At 43.3% G+C, this 19,254-nt stretch overlaps 1 protein-coding gene across 1 annotated transcript in view; it reads left to right on the forward strand.

Annotated features, from left to right (window-relative positions):
* FSTL4 (follistatin like 4) overlaps positions 1 to 19,254 on the forward strand; it is a 580,824-nt gene that overhangs the window by 127,489 nt on the left and 434,081 nt on the right. The gene's annotated exons all lie outside the window — the stretch shown is intronic.

Genomic DNA, 19,254 nt, shown 5'->3' on the forward strand with positions numbered 1-19,254 from the left:
GAATTGTGATGCTAATAGCAAATTTGTTAAATGGAAATGAATTCTTAATGTCATAATTTGTCTTTTGCTTTTCATCTGATTCATTTTCTTTCTAGATGTCATTTCCTAAGAGCGAATGAAACTTGGAAATATTTCTTGCCCTTTCTGTTGGAAACATATTTAGTAAGACTTCATTCCATCTTGGAATTTAGGGGGTCTTGTCTGAGGGCAGCCTGCCTGATGGGCTCGTGCTCATTTGTTTTGGTGTCAGCTGACGCCACCCCCAACAGTCACAGCCTCATCTCCAGTGTGATGATGCCATAGGCAGAGCTGGATGTCAGCCAAGAGGGGACCCAAGCGTCCCCAGGCCCATCCGGTCTTCAGTTGCTCATGAGCCATGTTAGCCAGACCTGTATGTTAGAAGGGCTTGCACAGCCCTAGCCACTCAGGCCTTTCCTGCATGTTTCGGCAGGTCCCTGGGCATACCTCATGGACTTCCAGACCGGTTCACGCCTGCAGCTTGCTGAGCCTGAAGGAGACAGGGTTGCGTGGCATTTACAGCAGAGGAGAGAAGCTGCTTCTGTCTTCTTCATGCACCCGTCTGCAGGAACAGGTGTGCCAGCACTTAGTGAAACAAATCTCCATCTTTAGTTACAGCCCTCTCCTGGTCAGACAAAGGAGTTGGAGAAGGGTCTGATTTCCATGGTATCCACACGTCTCTATACAGAATCACTCCTACCCTCTGACACTTGCAGCTCTTTGTTCCCGCAGGATAAGTGGTCTTGCAGGGAGTCCCTCAGTCCCTGATGTGACAGGCTTGTGCTGATCCCTCCCCAAATGAATGAAGGTGCCTGCAGTGACTGACCCTGTGCAGTGAGCCCGGCTCAGGAGCAAATTCCACGATGTAGCACACAGCCCATAAATACATTCACATGTTGAAAATATTCCTTAAAGTTAGATCAAGTTAGGACAGCTTTGCCTAGTGCTGACACACGGAGCCTCTTGGCCACTCACTGGTTCACTCAACACAAATATGAAAGTGAGATGAGCTGTCAGGCATGGAAGGTGAAATGAGGCCCTGATTAATCCGGACATATTGATTCACAACTGAATAGAATTTTGTTCATTCATTCAACAAATATTTATTAAGTATCTACTGTGTTACAGGCACTCTTCTAAGTGAGTGCACATAGAAGTGAGCAAAAACGATAAAAATCTCTGCCCTCCCCTGTGTGGGGGGAGATTATATTCTAGAAGGAAAAATAAGAAACATGTACAATATAAAGCATGTCAAATGATGATGAGTAATATGAAGAAAGATGCAGCGGGGAAGGGAGGAGGGCTGGGAACGAGGATGTTGGACCTAGAAATAGTCAGGATGACACTGGAACAGAGACATTGTGAGGAAAGAGAACCTTGCAGATATCTGGGCAAGAGCACTCCAAGCAGAGGAACAGCCAGTGCAAACGTCCTGAGGTGGAAATAGGCCTGGTGAGCTGGAGGAGCAAACTTGCTCATCTGAGCTGAGTTGAGGAGACCTACAGGGGATGAGGTTGTAGAGAATTTTACGGGCCATTTTAAGGACTTTGCTTTGATGCTGGGTGACGTCAGAAGCCATAGGAGGTTTAGAGCACTGAGGAGACATGATCCTATGTTTTAATAGGACCATTCTGGCTGTGGTGTTAAAACGAGACTGTAGGAGGACAAGGTCAGACTCAGGGAGAAAGAAGTCCATCACAAAAATTTAGGCAGGTGATGATGGTGGCTTGGACTAGGGTAATAATGATGGAAGTGGTAACAAAAGGTTACGTTCTGGACATATTTTTGAAGGTAGGGCCCACAATGCTTACCTGATGGGTTGAAAGTGGAATGTGAGAGTAAGAGCAGAATCAAGGGTGACTGCAAGGCTTTTGCCCTGAGAAACCAGAATCACAGTGCTGCCCTTCACTGAGATGGAGGAGTGGGGGGAGGAGCAGGGTTGCAGCCCCTCAGGAACTAGGTTTTGGACATGCTCAGTTTGCAACGCCAGGAGATAACCTAGCACAGATACTAAATAGGCAATTGGCTATGTCAGCGGAGAACTCAGGGGTGGAGATGGGCATTTGGGAATCTTTAGCACTTTGATGGTCTTCATGGCCAGGGGACCACAATAGATTAGAATTCAGATCCCAGGGAAATAATGATTTTTTAAAAATACAATTCTACCCATGTTTTCAGCAAGGAAAGGGAAGCACTAAAGAAATGCTTTTCAGGAGTGCCTGGGTGGCTCGGTCAGTTAAGCGTCTGACTCGTAGTTTTGGCTCAGGTCATGATGTCATGGTCTGTGGGATCCAGCCTTGAGTTAGGCTCTGCGCTGACAGCACTAAGTCTGCTTGGGATTCTCTCTCTCCCTCTCTCCCTGCCCCTCTCCAACTCGTGCTGTCGCTCTCAAAATAAATAAGTAAAACTTAAAAAAAAAAAAAAGAAATGGTTTTCAGGATGGGAACAACTCTCTTAAATTGTGTTCTGTTTCTTTGTTCAGCTGTGTGTTTTCATTCTGAATACAAGGGAAAAAAGTTTTCACTGTTAGGGAAGGGAGATTAGCATGGAATTGCTTCAAAATCCAATTCAAACTGTGATCCCCACCTGAGGTGTTTCAGAGAGGAGAACAGCCCAGGAAAACAGGGCATTGCAGGAGAAGGCTCTTCTGTGCAGGTACGAAAGGGGGAAATGGTGCTTAGAGCTACCAGGGTTCTGGAAATAACTTTTTTTTTTCTCAAACTGAACAGTTGAGAAGAAGCTTTTAACATTTTAAATATCCCTTAACCATGGATATTTATTTCTGTGAAGTGATTTACATATAATTATAATACCTACAGTTTTTAAGGGGAAAATACATCTTATTCTGAGCTATAGAAATAGAGTGTTGGAGGCTTTTCAGGGAATAGAGAACAATAAAATAGAAGGGAAAATGTCAGAGTTCACTTTCTTTTATAATTCATTATTTTTAAGGCTCCCAAATACATTTTTTAAAAGTAGTTATGGGGACACAAGTCTATAATTTCCATCAATTTCCTAATTAAACAGGATTTGGAAAGAAAAGTGTTTTGCTCACTGATAGGATTCTTTACATTGAAGATACTATAACGTGAGTTTTATAATAGTGTAATATAATATCTGAGCAGCTTGACTGGTTCGCTTGCAGATAAGATTCTGCTGCATCTTACAAGCTATTCCTTAAATGATTTATCTTTTTTTTAATTGGTGAGAAATACAACATGTAGAATGGTTTCTTATAAAACCAAACATAGTCTTGCCATATAATCCAGCAACCACACTCCTTAGTAGTTGCCCAAAGGAGTTGAAAACTTATGTCCACACAAAAATCTGCACACAAATGTTTACAGAAGCTTTATCCAGAATTAGTAAAATGTGAAAGAAACCAAGATGTCCTTCAGCAGGTGAACGAATATATAAACCATGGTATGTCCAGGCAACAGAAGATTACTCAGCACTAAAAAGAAATGAACTATCGGGCCATAAAAAGACACGGAGGAATCTGAAATACATATTACTGAAATATGAAAAGATTACACCTTCATGATCCCAACTACATGACATTCTAAAAAAGGCAAAACTATATAGATCATTGGCTGCCAGGAGCAGGGGGGAAACCAGTAAGTGGAACACAGAGGATTTTTAAGGGCAATGAGAATACTTTGTGTGATACCACAATGATGGATATAGTCACGATACATTTGTCAAAACCCATAGGATGTACAACATCAAGAGTGAGCCCTAATGTGAGCTGTGCACTTGGGGTGATCATGATGTATCAATATGGGTTCATCAATTGTAACAAAGGTACTTCTGTGATGGGGGGTGTTGATAATGGGGGAGATGATGCATGTGCGGGGGCAGGGGGTATATGGGAAATCTCTATCTTCCCTTCACTTTGGCTCTGAACCTAAAACTGTCATGAAAAAATAAAGTCTTTAAAAAAAAGTACGGAAGGGAGAAGAAAGGAAGGAGTGAAGAGAAGAAGAGAAGGAAGGAGGAATTCTTTATTCCTTCTTCTCTTCCTGCTATGACAAGATAAAAGGGGATAGGGTTGATTTCTGAGTCACCATGAAATGTGGCCTGACCCACCTCATTGGAACCCTGATGTGAATGAGAAATAAACTTTTGTTGGGTCCAGCCGCTGAGATTTAAGGGTTTAGGTATTACTGCAGCATAGCAGATCCTATCCTAACTAATACAATTCTTTTCTCAAAGCTATTCTCACACTTTGTGGAGTCTTAGGCAGTGGTGTGGTCTGGTTCCAAGAGAGCATATGCTTCAGAGAGGGGCCTCCTATGACTCCGTTTGGGCCATCGCAACACTGTTGATGGCAAGATTTCCTGAGTGGTAGTTACCAGATGGGTGTTAGAGTCAGCCTCTTCGCTCTGGCCAGGCGGGTGCATGGATATGCTGATGAGATTCAGTTTTCATCCTTCGCATGGAATTGAAGTGGTCTCAATCCCTAATCAAGGAGACATGATCTTCCGTAGAAAGAACAACATCTCATACAAAATTGTGTGTTTTGGGCCATCTTTCATCTACCTTTGAAGTGATTCATGACTCTCTAAGCTAATAAAACACCTTGCTGAAATAAAACGATCTGTCCAAGCAAATAAAAACTCTGACAGAGTTACTGGATGGCATTTCCTAGGGAGCTATAACTATGATAGCTAGATCATTGAGAACTAAGTAGAAAACCCAAACACTGACAAAGCTGCAAAGGAGAAATGGATCCCCACTGGGGGGAGTCTGTGCCAGGAAGCACTCTGAGGTCATAAAATATATGGACTCTCAGTGTGAGAGGACTTCAAGCAGGCACCCGGGCTGGCTTCTTGCCTTGGGCATGCCACAGCCATTATTCACCAGGCTTCACATGTTTACAGAGCATTCCTTTTGCATCCACCTTGTGCCAGGCTCTGTGGGGCCGAGGGAACAGAGGAGGCTGTATCTCTCTTAACAGGATGCCTGTAGATCTGCTGGGGAGGTGACATTTATTTGGAGACACAATGAACCACAGAAGGGTTAATGGGCTCAGCAAAGCAGAGACATACTAATGAAGTTAAAAAATTAAAAGGGAGCTGCACTTCAATGAAAAGATCAGGGTCACCCACCTCCAGTGTCCTCATTGTCGGTATCATCTTCTCGGAGTGGGATGGGGGACACTTGATTGGGACCCCTTACAGATTCTCAACAGATGGTCATTTGATCTATGCTCACATATTTCCAGTGTCTGGGAACTTATTACCTGTCAAAGCAGGTGTGTTGGACAATTCTTTATATTGAGTTGAAAACTGCTTTCATCTAACTTCTACCTACAGATATAAGACCTGCCCTCAGGATTAATATAGTGCGAGTCTAATCTATTTCCCACACAACAGTCCTGCAGATATTTGCTCCCAGCAACCAGGCCATGTCTCCCCACACACCTTCTCTCCGGGCTGAGCTCCCAGCTTTATTCAGAAATGCAACCTGGCTTCCAGACCCCTCAGCTCTGATGGCTGCTCTGGCTTGTGTGGGCTGTTAGAGGCCCTGGTGGGAGTACTGCTGCTTACATTTACCTTGGTTGCCCTGCTGACTCTCGCCCACAGCAGGTGCTAGAGTACTTGAGGCTTGAACAGTTTTACTGCTTAAACTTCTCTATTGCAGAGTGAAGCTCCTGGAAAACTCCCCTTTCTGAACTAACTCCTCCATTGTTCAAGCACGACAGAAAGGCAGGCCATGCTATTAACACCACCTGTGTGACAGCTAAGCCCACTTTCCTCCTGCCAGTAATACAGCTAAGGCCTGTGTTAACATTTCTGTTCTCAAGTGAGGAAAGCTGTTCCCTTGGCCCAATGGAAGGGTATTGGTGAAGGATATTGATATCTTTTTTTTTCATTTACTTACTTATTTTGAGAGAGGTGGGGAGAGAGAACAAAAGAAAGAGAGAGAATCCCAAGCAAGCTCCACTGTCATGGAGCCTGAACCCATGAACTGTGAGATCATGACCTGAGCAGAAACCAAGTCAGACGCTTAACCAGCTGGCCCACGCAGGCGCGCCAAGGATATCAATATCTTTAAAAATATTTTTTTAATAGTTTAAGTCTCACAAGAATTTGTAAAACTAATGCATAGATCTCACATGCATCCTTCATGCAGCTTCCTCCAGTGATAATTATGCTACCATTATGCAATGTCAAAACCAGAAAAATGGTATTGGCATTTATAACTCAGTTACAGACCTTCCCGGGATTTTACCGGCAATCCTGTATGTGTGTGTGTGTGTGTGTGTGTGTGTGTGTGTAGTTCTGTGATGTTTTATCACATGTGTAGATTGAATAACTTACCACAACCAGGCACAACACTGTTCTGCACACCAAAGAAGCTCTCACATTACCCCCTAGAAGTCACATCCTCCCCCCAACCCTAACCCCTGGCAACCTCTGATCTGGTCTCTATCACCATAATTCTGTCACTTTGAGAGTGCTATGTCAGTGAAATCATAGGGTATGTAAGCCTTTGAGATTGCCTTTTTTTCCCTACTCTGCATAATGCCCATGGGTATCTTTTGCTTACATGTACTCATGATCATAAAGAATTGTCTGGTTTCATATTCTTGTTTTGCACAATGTGACAAGGCTGCCTCAGTGTATACAGTTAAATAAATAAGCCATTGAGTTGAGAGTGGGAGAGTGCCTCATGCCCCCACAGCCGGTACCTTGAGCATTGGTAGCATGAGCTGGGTGATCCCATGAGGCTCTCCTGGCTGGGCCTTGCAGGGCTCCCCTGGGCTCTGGGACAGTGAATGACATAACCCAAACTTCTGCCTCTCTCTACTGTCTCTGTCCTTTAAAACGGTAATGGTGTTCATGGCCCGAACATTTCAGTATTTTAAAAAGGCAGGCATAAAAATCAAGAGTAATTAAACTTGTCAACCTATAGGTTTTTTTCAGGGAAGCATTTTAGCAGGGACAATGGGCTGTCATATTTCTAACTCCATGGTACATGCCTTCAAAGGGGGTCTGTATTCTAAAATTGTCTGATCTAGAGAAAAGTTGTACAAATTCAGTTTCTAACCTGACTTTGTTAAACTCAGAAGTGATTAGCCTTGGAGTAAAAATACACAAAACGATTTGGCAAATAATAATATCACTGCTGAGTGTTCCCAGTGTAGATGAAAAAGTAAGGTGTGTAAAAATTGAGGATTAGATAGAAAAGAGAAATGCTCATGTTTTAGGAATGTAAATAATTGTTTAGTGGGCTTATCTGTTTACAGCATTGCACTCTACGAAGAATTTGTTTTTCCCCACCTTTTGAGAAATCTGGCAAGTTTAATGGAATGCAAATTTTCTAAAGCAATCCTCAAAAAGTACATATTTCTTGGCTATAGATCAGCTAATGTGTTTCATAGGTGAATCAAAGTAAAAATCAAGGCATTTTATAGATATGATCAAACATATGTATATGATCAAACAAACAACATAGATTCTGGAGATACAATTATTTTTTAAATTCAACAAACATTTACTGAATGCCTACTTTGTGAAATGCCTGTCTGCTAGGCATCCAATAAATATTTGTTGAACAAATGAATGAATACACAAGGACAAGTTAATAAGAATGCGACTAGATATCTTGGATTTTTAAATGAGGCAAGTGATGGCAACTTCAGGATAACACAGGAGTCCTTAAAGAATGTGTTGTGATCCACATACTTAATCACAAAGTTATATTTATGAACTAGAGCTTTTTGTATTTTGTTCAAACCGATTTTAAGAAAATGATTAGTAAGTAGTATGGGTTAGGTGTTCGGAATCCACTGGAAGCCACTTTGCATGTTTTCTCACCAGAGAAAACAGTGATGCTACCTCTTTTGTTGGTATGTCCAAGTTGGGCTTGAATAATAGTGCTAACTTCAGGGGTGTTCCCCAGGTCACAGTGACAGTAAAGGATGAAATCAGGGTTTGCATACAGGTGCTCGTCTCCAAAGCAGCATCTCATACCCTCCTCTACCATTCCTATTCTTTTCTGCTCCTGTTTGTTCAGTGACGCCAGTGTGGATTGCATTTGAGGTGGGCCTCAATGGATTTGCTGTAGCTCCTCGGAAACAATAATAACTCCTTCTTTTCCATCAAAGATTTACCCCCTCAGACTCCTCCTTTGATCAGTCTAAATTAGTGAGTGCGATTGGGGATAAAGAAAATTAAGATTGCAAGCAGGTATGGAGGCAGGTGAAGCGGAGAAGTAGGAGGGCCTCGGGACCCAAGTGGTCACATTGACATCAGTTTGCCCTTACCCACTGACACAGCCTGGGGAGATGGGACAGGGTGGGGACCTTGTGAATTTTGGGTTTGTGTACTGAGAAAATGGGCTGTTGCAAGTGGCTCTATGCCAATGCAAGCCCTGTGGACTTGACCACACCTTGACGCACAGGATGCAGAAGACCAGTGGCCAGCAGCATGGCAGCAGTGAAGGCCAGCCTCTGCTCTTGGCACCCACTGGCAAAGGAGTTCAATCCTTCCAACCTCAGCTTAGACATCACTTCATATGGAAGGATTTGCCTTGCTCGATATTCCTGAGGTGTTCTGTCTTCCCCTGCTCTCTTGTCATTACCTTTTAAACCATCTATGTTGACTGTGAGTTCTAGGAGGGCCAGGAGACCATCTGCTTGTTCACAGCTTTGTATTCAAGCATAAAAGAGGGCCTAGGGGCACCTCGGTGTCTCAGTGTGTTAAACCTCTGACTCTTGGTTCCAGCTCAGGTCATGATCTCACAGTTTGTGAGTTTGAGCCCCATATCAGTCTCTGCGCTGACAGTGTGGAGCCTGCTTGGGATTCTCTCCCTTTCCCTCTCTCTGCCCCTCCTGCATTCTGTCTCTCTCAAAATACATAAGTAAACTTAAAACAAAAAAGAGGGCCTAGAACAGTGTAACTTCTTAGTTAATAATCATGAAATAATCTGTAATGTTTTCCCAAGCAAGGGAAGAAATAAATGTTCTGGAGACATTTCATTTACAAGGAGCAAATGAAACCTGGAGCTTCTCTTGCTCTCTCAATTTGAACATATTGGGTATGTAGGACTCCTGGCTTTACTCCCTCAGACCCTCATTCTTTTTATGGATTTTATCTGTTTCTTTCTCTCTCTCTTTTTTTCCCTGTTCCTTGCTAACCTCTTGCTCCTTCATTTATTCCCTTCCTTTTACCCTTCCATCTCTCCGTGTCTTTGGTTTGATTTTGTCTATTTCTCTGAAATTCTTTTTCTGGAGTATAAACATACATACTGATAGCTTAAGAAATTGATAAGGGATAAAGCTATTGTTCTTAATAACTTAGGAACAACTACTAGGACAATAAAAACAAAATGTATAATTTTCACACCAGCTGAAGAAAATTACATCCACCCAGCAGAATATACACAAAGTAAGGGAGAAAAAAAGCAGGTATGTAAAATTGGAAGCATAAAAAAGACAGAAATAAATATTGTAACATTTGTAATAAATATAATATAGTTAAAATTATAATAAATGTAAATAGTTAAAACTTATTAACCAAAGTATAGACTCTCTAATTGAATTAAAAAGATAAAATCAAGCAATATATTGCTATAAGATCGATAAAACCAAAAATATACAGAAAGGATAGAAAAAATTTACCCAAAATAAGTCCAGATAAAGATTATAATATCAAAGTAATAATTTAAGACATTAGATATTACAAGGGGAAAAATAAAGGTGTTATATATTGATAAAACAAATAATATATCAAAAATATAGTGAACATGAACATATATGTCCTATACAATATAAAGTCAAAAAACATAAAGCAACAACTGATAAATCTAGGATGAGAATAAATCAAAAGCATAGTTGAAGATTTTAAATACATCCTCTCCAATGATAGTAGTTGAAGCATATAGAAATAGGCAAAGATAGATGATCATAGTAATGTAGTTTATCTTTCCCAGTCTATCCCCAAGAAAAAAAGTACTTTCATATATACATGGAACAGACACAGATTACGTCCTAGTCTACTTTAGTAAATGTAAAGGAATCAACATCATATACACAACACAATGTTCCTGACAATGATGCAACTAAATTGAAAAAGTCCTATATCTCTAGACATAGGAAAAATACTGCCAAATATCATTGGGCTATAAAAGTAATCAAAGAGAAACTATTAAATACTTAGAGGTGAATGGCAATGAAAACACCACAGATCATATTTTGTGGGTCATATTCAAATTTACTCGGAAGTAAATTTATAGCTTTAAATACTGCAGAAATTAGGAAAGAATACAAAAACAGAGTAGGGCTTTCAACTTAGCACATTCAAGAGAGAAACAAGGTAAAACCAAATAAACAAGAAGGAAGGACCTAAATAAGAATGCAGGCAGAAATAAATAAATCTAGAGAACAAAAACAAATGGGAAATGAGCAAAACTCAAAGTGTTCTTTAGGAAGACTAATGAAATAGATAAGCCTCCGGCAAGACTGGTAGGAGAGGGAGAGGAGGAAGAAAATGTGAATAAACAAAATATAAGTGAAAGAATGTGTGTACAGCTATGTGCTAATAAATTGGATGCTCTGATGAGCTACATAATATTGCAGAAAAATGTAAAAATGCTAAAAGTGGCCTGAGATCTTAGAAGTGTAACCCTTGAAGAAACCGAAGTGGAATCTTCATCACCCTTTCCAAAAAAAGCCCCAGCTCCCAATAGTTTTACAGCTATGTTCAGTCTTTCAAGGAAGAGATAATCCCATTCTTACAAAGTTGCTATAAAAAAATAGGAATAGAGAGAAAACTGTTCACATAATTTTATCCGATTATTGTGACCTTGATTCCAAAACTGGATGAAAGCAATTCAGGAAAAAGAAATTATGGGCCAATTGCACTATAAACATAGGTGTGAAAATCCTAAATATGTGAGCTAATTAGAGGTAATGGTTTAAATTGAATTTATCCAAGGAATTCTAGAAAGTTAAAGCTTTAGAAAATCTATTAATGTGATTTAATGTATTAATGGAATAAAGGAGAAAAATCGTGTCACTTTAGTAGACGCATGGGAAGCATTTGAGAAAGTTCAACTTCATGAAAAAAAATAACATTATCTGAGAAAATCTGAATAAAAGGAAAATTTCCAATCTTAAAGGCTATCTACTAAAAACTTATTATTTTTTTAATGTATTTCTTACAGCATAGTTTGTGAAGGAGGAGTTTGAGGCAGCCCAAGAGTGTTGCTTTAGGAGAATGGATAAGAAAATGTAGTCTATACATTTATTTCTTAAAAAAACCCACTACACAATAATTGGTAAAAATAAACCAGGTTTATATGTGGTCATGCAAATAGAGCTTAGCACAGTGTTGAGGAAAGGAGAAGGAAGTAACATTTTGAATTATCACAACAAACATATATAAAACAACATTATATAGTTTTGTTGGATACCCCATGTCTAGTGGCATTAATGAATATGTTAGAGATCGTACCTAGCACAGGGCAGAAGAGATATGGAAATACAAGGCGAGGGGAGAGGATCAAAAAATAAAACCAGAAACGAGTCTGCACAGTGAAGCGTGTGAACTGTATGATTGAAATGAACTGTGTGACTCATTCAACTTTGTGCACTCAGGACCAGAAGAAAATATTTAAAACTCCTGTCTATTCATTGAAGGTGGTAACCTGGGTACACCCCAGTATCTCCTTGGGGCTAACTTTTCTCCTGACCACCTGGGCTCAGAGTTTCCTATCTTGCTACGTTCTAGCTGCCCACAGTGTTTCTGCATCCACTGTCCTCTTCCAGGCCGGGCCAGCCCTTCACGCCACATATATGCCGGACCCTGCCCCAGGTGTCCGGGAGGGGCTCTCCCAGAGGCCTGGAGCAGTGGAGAGGCAAAGGAAGGTGGGTGGTCACAACATTGAAACAACCAAACTCCCCATTGAGCTCCAGACTCGTGTGGCCAGCAGTCCAGTGACAGACACCTCAAAAATTTTTATTATTTTTTTAACGTTTTTATTTTTGAGACAGAGGGAGGGAGGGAGGGAAAGAGAGAGAGAGAGAGAGCGCCAGCCAGCCTGGGAGGGGCAGAAAAAGAGGGAGGCACAGAATCCGAAGCAGGCTCCAGGCTCTGAGTTGTCAGCACAGAGCCCGACATGGGCCTTGAACTCACGGACCGCGAGATCATGACCTAAGGGAAGTTGGACGCTTAACTGACTGAGCCACCCAGGCGCCCCAGATACTTCAAATATTAAACGTCCAAAAGTGACTTCTGGATTCTCCACTTGCTGCCCTGCACTTGTGACTCCCCTAACCGTTCCATCTCAATAAATGACTCTTCTCTTTCACTCAGACCCCACGATCATGCCATCATTAATTCTTATTAAGTGTAAATTCACTCTATAGCCCAAATCCAACCACAATTAAAACGCCACCCTGTGAGAGTATATTGCTAAGTGAAATAAGTCAGAGAGAGACAAATGCCATATGATTTCACTCATATGTGGAATTTAAGAAACAAAACAAGTGAGCAAAGGGAAAAAAGAGAGACAAACTAGAGAACAAACTGATGGTTACCAGAGGGGAGGTGGGTGGGGGATGGTTGAAACAGGGGATAGAGATGAAGGAGGGCACGTGCTGAGATGAGCGCTGGGTGTGGTATGTAAGTTTTGAATCACTACATTGCACACCTGAAACTAATACAACACTGTATGTTAACCATACTAGAATTAAAAAAAAAAAAAAAACAGTATGGCACACACACACACACACACACACACAAATATGCCACCCTAGTCCAAGCCAACTTGTCTGTCATCTGAACTACTGTCATGGCCTCCTAATTGGTCTCCCTACTTTTGTTCTTGTGCCCTTCGTCTATTTTCCACCCATTGACCAGAATGATCTTTTAAAGACATAAACTTACTCTCTTGCATGAAAACTTCCATGGCATCCCCATCATATTTGGATTAAAATGCCAGCTCCTTTTCACGACCTATGCGGCCCTATGTGGTCTAGCCAATAGCATCCCCTCTGGCTGCTATTCCCACCACACAGTCCAGATGAGTCCTCTCCATGGCTTTGCTGCCTGCACACACCAAGTCTGCTCTTGCCTGGCGGCCTTCACACAGGAGTCCCCTCTCCCTGGAATGCTCTCACAGCTGCCATTGGTGCCTTCGCCACATCCCCTTGAGCCTCCACATTTCTGTGCACACAGCCTGACTTCAACCTGCCAGCAGCTGCCTTTCATTACCCGGGCAGTTTCTCTCAGAACAGGTTTCTCCTCTGCTTGTGCAAATGGCGAGTCAGACGTGCCAGAGAATGAATTCCCCCATGAAAGCAGTCCTCCAACAATGACAGGGGAGTTGGTGCATGAATACTGTAGCTCTGGCAGCCCTTTGGGTGGAAGGAGATTTGGAGGCATGTGTTTTACACTGGATGCCAGAGGCCCCAGCAGGATGAGGTTCCATCTACCCACAGGGCTAACTGACTTGATGCACCCATGCGAAGCTCCCTTCCCTTCTCTGTTTCACTTTCCTACCACCCCCCCCCCCCACCAGGGCTTCCCGTAACTGCCTCTTTTAAAAAAAATTTTTTTTAATGTTTATTTATTTTTTAGACAGAGACACAGCATGAACGGGGAGGGTCAGAGAGAGGGAGACACAGAATCTGAAGCAGGCTACAGGCTCCGAGCTGTCAGCACAGAGCCTGACGCGGGGCTCGAACTCATAGACTATGAGATCATGACCTGAGCCGAAGTCGGATGCTTGACCGACTGAGCCATCCTGGTGCCCCTGGAACTACCTCTTAAACTGTCTGCCCATGAATCTTTGTTTCAGTTCTGCTTCTGGGAGAACCCAGACCAACACAGTACCAACTCCAGCAGGTCTCCTAGAGAAGCGACATCGCACAGTGGTTAGAAGAGTGGATCCTGGGATTAGATTGCCGGGGCTTAAAAGCCTGGCCCTTCTGCTTACTCGGTGAACTTGGGCTCTCGTGCTCTATTTTCTCATCTGTCAAATGAGAAGTGATCAGAGCTATTTCAATGGGGGTGTTCACGGGTTACAAGATACCATTTATTGAGTGTTTACTACATGACAGGCTATGTTCTACGTGAAACACGCTGATTAATGCTTTTGATCCTCATAGCAACACATTGCTGTCTGATACTATATTCCATTCACTTTGTTCACTCTTTGGTGACTGTCTCCCTCAATAGGGCCCCCAGTCCACAAGCATAGGGACTCACTGTGTAGCTGACCACTTTATGCCTAGCTCCTAGTACACTGCTCACAGCAGACACTCAAGGCACATTTGTGCAGTAAGTGACTCTTAATCAACACCATTCTTAAAAGGACCTTGAAGGTCCCCCACTGTGTACCTCTCGCTGGACAACAAGATGGCATGGTTTGAAAATTGCTTTTGAAAGCATCATGCGCTATGAGTAGGGGTGGGCATTGTGGGCTTGACTTCGGCTGTATGTGTGGAGACAGGAGTCCTGTTGGAGGCTCAGCCTTAGTCTAAGTCAGATTAGAGGTGAAGATATAGGAAATGCTGATTCCTGAACACAGGTAGCAGTTGTTGGGAGGAAGGGGTGGGCCTGATAGGTGAGGGAGGAAAGAAGGGAGATTCTGGGGTCTGAAGCCTGTTTCCAGACTACATGTAGATCCATAACAAACATAGGAGGAAACGGGTGCGGGGAAGAGATGCTGAATCTAGTTGGAAATGTGTTGGCTTTGAAGTCTGTGGGTCACCTGGTGAGGGCAGAAATACGGTCTGCAGCTTAAGACTGAGGTGACATGTGGAGATGTAAATTTGTGGGTCTGTTATGGCATGGAAGAGGTTGAAGCAGTGGAAGGGAGTGGGATCACCATGTGTCCAGAGAGAAGCCTTCTGGACTTCTTCCTCTGGAGAGAACACCAGACAGTTCTTTCTGAAGATCTAGATGGGGCCAGGGCAGCCCTGAGGGCTGTGTACCCCCTGGGAAGGGTCTGAGCCCTGCCTTCTCTGTGCCTTCCTTTGCACTAGTCCTAGGAACTCTGCCTCAGGGTGTTTGCCATTTTTCTCTTCTTTTCTGTCCTTTGCCTGGAATCCCCATGGCTCTGCACTCAGCTCTGGGAGGCCTGCAGGGCAGGTTAGGGGAAATCCCTTTCATAGGACCAGCCCCATCAGCAGAGGTCCAGGAGGAAAGAGAGCAAGAAGACTTCACTCAGAAGCACCAACCTTGGAAAACCTCTGGGGATATAGGCTGTGACCATTGGTGACCCAGAGCAGTGCAGAGACAGGTAGAATCACTGGCCAGGGCGCCAGTGCATGAGGACTGTCCCCAGGGGTTGGGGGGTGGTGGTGGTGGTTCAGGATATGAGCGCTGAAGTCTGGCCACCTTGACTTCGAATCTCTATTTTGTAGCCTGGTGTCTTCTGGTAGGTAACTTCTTTGAGCCTCCCAATTCTAGTATGTAAAAAAAGCAAAAGAACTGTACTCCAGAGGGCTGTCATGAGGATTAAATAAGGTATGTGCCCTAAAGGATTCACTATGTTGTAAGTCTCAGTCACTGGTGGCTGCTATGATTATCAAGCACACCGTTTACTCAAAGGGAAAGAAAGGCTAGAGTTAGGAACAGGCTGGGTAAGGCCACTTGGCCTGGGAGAGGCAGGGCAGTGGGGGCTGTTAGGAATTGACTGTTTGCCTAGAAAAGAGTCAGTTGAGCTCCCCCGCCCCCCACCCCAACCTTTTTCCTGCCCAGGCAAGACTCTTTTTTGCAAGTGCAGAAGCAGAAGAGGAGAGGTTGAATGAGCACGTGAATGAAGGCATGAAGAAGTAAACAAGAAATAATGAGCCTTCAGTTATGGCCTATCAGCACTGACCTTTCTCCGATTTCACGGCGCTGCTGAGTGTGGGGGTCGCATCTGAAATGAGGTCTGGGGAGGTCTCTCATCAGTTGCATGCGTGTGCGTGGGTGTGCGTGTGCGTGCGCGTGCTGGCGCCTGTTGAGATTAACATGGGACTAAATCACAAATGTTTAATCTTCTTGGTCCCTTGACAGGCCAGTTAAACGGAAGTTATCAAAGACATAATTTAACTTGTGCTTCTTTTTCAGTTTCCATCCATCTTAGCGCAGACAGTGGGGGACTGTAAAGTGTCTCATGAATTAGTAAAGAGACATCAACGTATTCAGCCTTTACTGCTGTATCGACTTCATTTTAGGATTTGACCACAATAAACAGCGAAGAACTCATTTCCTGCCCAAGATGCAGAACAGTTAATCCTCAGCAGGAGAGAGAAGATTCTAGGCAGGGGCCTGAGTTGGAGCAGGGAGGGATCCTTTCCTGAGAAAGAGAGTTTCCCAGGCCGGTGTTCAAACAGGGGTGTGGGCTTATAACCCAAAGAGTTTGGGTTTCTGTGGAGACTTCCGACTTGGCCGAGTTGCCTTGCTGTGTGAGCTTCCCCTCAGAAAGCCTGTCTACTGAACAGACAGGGTCACAGGGACGAAACACTGTGTGATCTATAGAAGTCTGTGAGTCAGGATGATGAGATGTTTGAACTGGAGGGGATTTTAGAATTCCTGTCACTCTCTTCACCTTAGTTTCCCACCCACAGAAGGAGGAGGCTGAGCTCCATCACCGCTAAAGGCCCTTTTGCACTAACAACCCACGCCTTGACTCAGCCCTCATGTGCTTGGGGGTATGACCGTGCATGTGTGTGGGGGTGTCTTGTTTTGGGTAAAGCCTAAGGCAGCATTACTTGACACAGGGAGTGAGCATGTATGTACAGGGTAATTTCTGGATATATGAACCCACTCCAGGCGTGGACTGTGGACAATTTTATAATCAAAATGAAACACCTAAAAGATGAGATGTGGGCAAGGTGCCCGTTCTTGCCATGATAGCTGTGGGCACGTCTTCTTCTTCTTTTTTTTTTTAATTTTTTTAACATTTTTATTTATTTTTGAGACAGGGAGAGACAGAGCATGAACAGGGGAGGGTCAGAGAGAGGGAGACACAGAATCCGAAACAGGCTCCAGGCTCTGAGCTGTCAGCACAGAGCCCGACGCGGGGCTCGAACTCACGGACCGCAAGATCATGACCTGAGCCGAAGTCAGCCGCTTAACCAACTGAGCCACCCAGGCGCCCCTGTGGGTATGTCTTCTAATTGGTCGTGTCTTTGTCACATTTGAGTTTATCTAATATATTGATTGGAATACAGTCTGAATATCAGTGTTAAATAGCAGGAGTGGGGATTTTTGTTTCTAATTTTTAAAAGTGAGTGCTGAGTTCCTTTCTGTGGCCTACAATGTTAGTGCCTAGCAAACCCTTTGAGGCCAGAGGACATGAGGCTAATGAGAATCCTGTGACTCAGGAGGCAACCGTGCTTAGCTTCTTCCTTAGACTTGTACTGGGAGGGGGACACCTGGGTGACTCAGTCGATTAAGCATCCGACTTTGGCTCAGGTCGTGATCTCATGGTTCGTGGGTTCAAGCCCTGCGTCAGGCTCTGTGCTGACAGCTCAGAGCCTGGAGCCTACTTTGCATTCTCTGTCTTCCTCTCTCTCTGCCCTTCCCCCAGTCATATTCTGTCTCTCTCTCTCTCTCTCTCTCAAAAATAAACATTAAAAAAAAAGGAAAAAAGAACTACTTTTTTTTTTTTTAAAAAAAGAATTGTACTGGATATACCCTATGTGGTAGATCAGTGCCTACTTTATTGAGTTGATATGTGATCCCTCTTTTGGAGGGATGGGGGGAGGGTGTTAGCCCAGAAAAGAATTGATCACCTTGGAAAAGTTGGGTCCTGACAATGTTTTGCCCAGAAGTGGGGACCACCAATTATTAAACTACACAGCAACTCCCTAGGGCTACTGAATTACATGGGAATGTTTGCCCTGGCACTCCTTGGCCCCCAAGTTTTTCAATTCTTATTTCTTCTTTTTTAATTTCTACTTACCACCTCCTTTACTCTCTTGCTTTTAGCTGCCACTCATTGGCATGTACCCGGTTCTAGAATTACCCCTCATTCCTTCATGGCTACTGCCGCCTATTTCTTATGAATTGGAAAATCAGATTATCAAGAATGTTAGAATTGGGTATGGCCTTAAAATAAGAGATTAAATAAACACTAAAGAGGGCAGAATGAGGCTAGAGTAAATGGATTTCAGGATTTATGAAGAGAAATGTGCATAAAAGTTTGGCCTTTGGCACAAGGCTATGCATGTATGTTTGCCTCTTCTTAGTTCTTAGCTTTGTGCTATAACCTAGAAAGGAATAAAGAAATGACCTATAGATGTAAGAGGTGATTTTTCAGAAAGCTTCTCCAGAAAGACCAACATCTAGGATTTCAACATAGGCCTTCAGTTGTCTTATAGGTCCTGTGTGTGCTCGGTTATCACAGATTTCTTTATCTCTGCTCCCTGGAAGGTAAATAAGTAGTTGAGGAATGTTTAGACCAGTGGACATTCTACCCTTTTCTGGGGTCACTTTCTCAGAGTACTTATGGGGTGAGGGATGTTGGGAGTGGTAGTCAACCTGCAGAACTCAACTTACTGAGGTGGCATGGTCATAAAACATACACTGTTCGGTAAGTAGCGGATTGTTCAGGTATTCAGGATCTGTTTCTCAAACACCGTCTCCCCCATACCGTCTCATGGTGCCTCCACCAGAGTTAAGCCCATGGTGAGCACATGGTAGAGCCAACTGGGTGGGGTATAGATGTTAACAAATTAGATCCCACTCACTGGAAGCCTCCAATTACAGGAGACTCTTGATGCCACATGAGATACAGGACAAGCGTCTCCTTTAGAAGACCCCCTTCCCTGCTTGTGCAGGTTTTCTATGCACATTGTTGTGTAATGGTGTGTGTGGTGTTGGGGGTTAGATCTAGGTGGCCAGTGGTTCCAGTGCCCCATTCGTAGGAGCTGGAGTACTTTTCCTCGGGTCGCTAAAACAACTGAAATTGGGTTAGGTTTCCATATCTGGAAAGACTTTATTGACATGGTAAAGGATGTAGGAGGACATTTCCAGATTCCTCTCTGTGCTATTGTCTTCCTCACCATGTCCATCTTCTCATCTCAGTAAATGGTACTGCATCCGCCTGGTTACTCAATATCTTGGCATCATCATTCACTAATGTCTTTCTCTCATACACCACATCCATCGATTCTCCACAGTTCTATCTCCCAAATGTGTCTTCAGTTCATCCTTTTCTCTCCATCTCTGAGGGGTCACCGTAGCCCATCTTCATTGCTTATCTAGAAGACCGCAGTGGTCTATT

This window comes from Panthera pardus, unplaced genomic scaffold (assembly GCF_024362965.1).
Source record: "Panthera pardus isolate Hobbes unplaced genomic scaffold, ASM2436296v1 HiC_scaffold_2, whole genome shotgun sequence".
Classification (NCBI taxonomy): domain Eukaryota; kingdom Metazoa; phylum Chordata; class Mammalia; order Carnivora; family Felidae; genus Panthera; species Panthera pardus.